The following is a 5,359-nucleotide window of genomic DNA, read 5'->3' on the forward strand; positions in this document are numbered from 1 at the left end:
TTTGAAAGTAAAGTCATAAAACAGTATAAAAACTAACACATTATTAATTCTGTATTAAATATAATCTCCACACACATACATTCCAGGTGAATTTAGAATCTAAGTGTGGGCCCTGTGGCTCAGTTGGTTGAGGGTGTTGTGCCATGCACCTGGAGGTCACAGGTTCGATTCCTGGTCAGGGAGCTCGATCCCCAGTAGGGGGCATGCCATGCCCATCAATGTTTCTCATAGATGTTTCTATCTCTATCCCTCTCCCTTTCTCTCTCTGAAATCAATAAAAACATTTTTAAAATTTAAGTATGGGAAGCAAAACTTAAATTTATAAAACAAAACATTAAAATATATATTTAGAAAATCAGAGTAGAAACAAAAAAAATTTTGTTAAGAAAAAACATTTCTTAGAAATCAAAGAGGGCATAGAGGGGATAAATGGTGATTGAAAAATAAAACAAAAAAAAATTTTAAATCAGAGTAGGATTTCTTTTTTTTTTTTTTTCAGAGTAGAATTTCTTGAACAAGAAACAGAAAGTACAAACAAAAGATTAGCAAATCTGACATTAAAACTTCCCTATGAAAAATGACAATAAAGTTAAGACAATCCATAACTATATGTAATGAATACCATCAGCAAAAGATAGTTATTTAACATATATTTTTAACTCCTAAAAATCAACAAAAGATGATGGCAATTAAAAGTGAAAAAGCACACAAGAACCTCTAATGGGGTGCAGAGATGGTAAGCTAGGGGGCAGGGGTGGGAAATTTTTCACTGTATTCCCTTTGGGGTTTTGAATCATGTGGATGTATTAACTGACTTTTAAAAAAAAATTTTAATGTGAAGTGCAAAGATTCACAGAATAATAAACATGCTTGGCCAATAAACAGGAAAAGTGACCATCCCTTCCTGTAATCAAAGTGCTTACCTTAAAGACCAATTTATAAAATAATTTTAAAATACCGTTTCATATCTACTAGGTTAAAAGATGCAATCCAGCCGAAACCGGTTTGGCTCAGTGGATAGAGCGTCGGCCTGCGGATTGAAAGGTCCCAGGTTCGATTCCGGTCAAGGGCATGTACCTGGGTTGCGGGCACATCCCCAGAAGGAGATGTGCAGGAGTCAGCTGATCGATGTTTCTCTCTCATCGATGTTTCTAACTCTCTATCTCTCTCCCTTCCTCTCTGTAAAAAATCAATAAAATAAAAACAAAACAAAAAAAAAAAGATGCAATCCAAATGTTAGTGAAACAGGAGCTCTCATCTTTCTGGTAAGAATATAAACTGGTTAGGAATCATTTGGGGGCATTATGTGGTCAGCAGTATCTTAAAAAGCACAACTTTGACCCAGTAATCCCACTGCTGATACACACAGCGGAGAAGACGGGCAGGTGAATGTTCAATACAGTATTATTTATAGTGCTGTGAAGATGGAAACAACCTAAATGTCCGTTAATAAGGTAACTGTGATGTACTTATACTAGTACAATACATACCAAGAGATACAGTTAGATGAATAACCTAGATTTAAATATATCAACATGGATAATTCCAGACAATAAATCCAGAAAATGCAAGTTCAAGAAGAATGCATTCAATATGGTATAGATCAAGTTTCAAGCAACACAAAATATTAATTACTTACAGATTACAGTAAAGAGTATAAAAATATGCATATTCAGGAGAATGCTACTTCTGGGGAGGGAGGGAAGAGAATGGGATTAGAGAGAAAAACAAAGGAAGCTTCAAATGTATGTCACATTCTATCTCAATAATAAATGACAGCAGTGTACCTGATAAAATTACCATTTGCCAGATTTGGATGGTGGGAACATGGGGGTAGGGGTTCCCATATGGGGCAGCTCCCATCACCCTGGATACTGACTAGAACAAGACTGCACAGCACAGCATCTTTCAGCCGCATCCAGAACCGAAACAAAGGAACAGAGCTCCTGATGGACAGAAGCCTGGGGTTTTTGAAAGGGCAGCTCCTCCCTGTCCTTCTCTGGCCTCAGAAAGGGCTGTGGCACCCAGGCAGGTGCTTCAAGGGTAAGTGTATTGAAAACATTCTTGTTTTCACCCAGGCAAGTGCCCTTTGGGGCTAACTGGCAGTCTGCCTGGGTAGAGCTGAATTAAGGTGGACCCTTCCTGGCTCTACTGTTAACACAGTGAGACCTTGACTCCCTGCAGAGAGAGCTGTCCAAAAAGCCACATTTTTAAGAAAGTCAGGAGTTTCAAAAGTCTAGGGTCCTAAAGCTAAGAGCATGCACTCGAGTCTCTCAGAAGGTCATCTCATCCCCAAGTCTTAGCTGAGTGAACCTTCTGAGTTTCTGAGTTTCCTATCTGTGGATGGGGTAACACCACTCATTTCACCTTGTTGAGAGGATTAGTGATATTATTACCTAAGTATCAACATTTTTTTAATTTTTTGTTAATCCTCAGCCGAGAGAGAGTGGAAAGGACAGGGAGAGACAAAGAGAAAGAAACATCGATGTAGAGGGACACATTGCTTGGTTGCCTCCCACATGCGCCCTGACCAGAGCTGGGGATGGAGCCTGCAACCGTGGTACGTGCCCTTGACCAGGAAACGAACTCGAGACCCTTTAGTCTGCAGGCAGATGCTCTAACCACTAAACCAAATCAGCTAGGGTTCAACTTTTTTAAAATATTTTTTTATTGATTTCAGAGAGGAAGGGAGAGGGAGAGAGAAAAACATCAATGATGAGAGAGAATCATTGATCAGCTGTCTCCTACTGGGGACTGAGCCTGAAACTGGGACATATGCCCAGGAATCGAACCGTGACTTCCTGGTTCATAGCTCAATGCTCAACCACTAAGCCACACAGGCCGGGCAATATCAACATTTTTAAAAATTTTAGTCAATCTGATTGGGAATCTTTTAAAAACATGCACTCCACCTCCTTCCTAAACAGGACCAAGGAATATAATTTAACCTTTTCTTGATGACTCAGAGTCACAATTACCAGCAAAGCATCAATTGCCTTTTTTTTAAAAATTAAATTTATTGGGTGACATTGGTTAATAAGATTATATAGGTTTCAAGTGTACATGACACACGATCTGTATATGGCATTGTGTGCTTACCACCCAGTCAAATCATCTTCCATCACCAGATATTTGACCCCCTTTACCCTTTACTACTCCCTCACCCTCTTCCCCTCTGGTAACCACCATACTGTTGTCTGTGTCTGAGTTTCAGTTTTATATCTCCCATATGAGTGAAATCCTATGGTTCTTAGCTTTTTCTGACTGATTTATTTCACTTAGCATGATACGCTCAAGGTCCATCCACATCATCGCATCAATTATCAAAATGAGGATTTCCCACAAGGGCCCAGGAGTGCCAAGCCATTCCTCCTAAATAAATGACTCCCGACTCTGACATTATTAGGACTGCCTTTTTATAGCCTTTGATCTCCATCTACACTTACTCTCAACGCTTAGTTGCACTGTGGTCATTTTTCCTCTCTTTACACTCTTCTTTGCTGCTTCCTTTCAGCTGTGGGCTTGGAAATAGGATGACACAGCTTATGTACAAAAGTTAAACAGGTTCTGCGGGGGCTGATGTGGAAAGAAATGTAGTAACTTGAGTCCTGACTGATCTGAGACCTACTTGGCTTTATGCGGATAAGTAAGGCTGCTGGGTGGCCAAGTCCTGAATAAGGTAGGAGAGATGTTATGCATTTTATGGGACATGTGATGGGATGAACTATATTCAAAACTATTAAGCACACCCTGCAGTCCGCTTGGGGGCAAAATGCAGCAGGAGTGGGAGGGCTGGTCCCCTTTCGCTTTTCCAGGCTGACCACAGGTTACCTTCTTAGAATCTTCTATCCTGGGCACTTTCAGACAGGAATAGAACATTTGTGAAGACTGTGAAAATGTCTTTCATTCCTAAGGTTTCATCACACAGTAAGGTTTTAGTTATTCGACAAACCATCTATTGGAATCCAGCAAGCACAGGCGATGTAGCAATGTGCAGGATGCAGAGAGGCTGCTTGAATACTGGTTCCCTTTTCCTTTCAATAAACACTTGCCATCTATTGCTCAAGAACCTCTGATTAACACACACACACACACACACAGAGTCTCAAAGCCTGGTAGTACCTGCAGAACCCACCTCTCCTGTTGGGATACTATTACCACAGTAAAACTGACTTCCCTACTACTCTTGCATCCGCTCACTCTCCACCAGACCCTAACAATAATCAAAGCCAACCTCCTCAAACTGTTTCCCAAAGGCTCATGCACAGCCACCATCGTGTCCTGTATTCAGCCCCACAGTCAGCTCAGCACGGAACAGAAAATCCATTCCTTGAGCTTAAACCAAAGCTCCCTCCCCAGAGGCCAGCAAAAGGGCTCCAAAAGCCCCTCTCTCCCTTAGCTTGCATTTCCAGATAGCAACAGCCCATAGGGGCTGGGCTTGACATTCCCCCTCCCTTCCCCCCCCCCCCCAACTTCCTGGAGCAAAAGCTGGCATAGTTGAGACCACTAAGCCCGGATCCCTCAGGGCAGGACCCCAGGGCAAGCTCAACTGCCCTGATTCCTTTCTATTGTTCTATAGTCTGCGAGAACAAAGATGAGTCAAGCAGCGTTCCTGCCCTCAGAGAGCTTCTAACCAAAATAAGGCAAACACAGCAGAAACCGATTGCCAAGACCAGCCTTTATCCAGACAACTAACCCCCAGAGAGGCTGCCAGCATCTCCACACGCACCTCCGTACAATCACAGGTTAACTGACCCTGCCCACTTTTCTCTCTCCTATGACAAAACTGTCTGGGGCTGTTCAGGGCCCTCTTTGCAACTTCCTCCGAGGCCAGATCATATCTAGCTTTAGCTGGTCTGCAGGCACAAGTTCCTTCACCGCAGGGCCCGCCTGGCTGGCCTGCGAGCACAGCGGGCTCTCCAGGGGAGTGGTCTGGCCCGTGACCATTTCCCTGGGCCCCACCCTCCACCACTCCGCTTCCGGAGCCGGCAGGGCCCCCAGGAAACAGCTCACCGCAGCCCGTGAGCCCGTGACAGCAGTCTTTTCGATGGGCCCCTCCCTTTGAGGTCCTGGTTCCAGCTGGGAGGGGTAGAGCCTCCTCAGGCTGGCGAGTGGAAGCGGGGTGGGAGCTGGGCAGCACTGAGCAGTCAGGGGGCAGCTAGACGCTGAGATCTCACAGTGTCTGTCTATTCCGTGACTCTACATTCTGGCCCCTGTGGACCCTTCTTAAAACATTTTTCGAGGCTGCCTCTGAGCCTCCATCCCAATCCTCTAGCCACCTCCACAGGCTCCCTAGAACAGCTCCGCCCTCCCTCTGCCCAGCTCTTCCCCAGCCCTCCCTCATTTCCCCACCCCCTTC

Source organism: Myotis brandtii, unplaced genomic scaffold (assembly GCF_000412655.1).
Source record: "Myotis brandtii unplaced genomic scaffold, ASM41265v1 scaffold423, whole genome shotgun sequence".
Taxonomy (NCBI): Eukaryota; Metazoa; Chordata; class Mammalia; order Chiroptera; family Vespertilionidae; genus Myotis; species Myotis brandtii.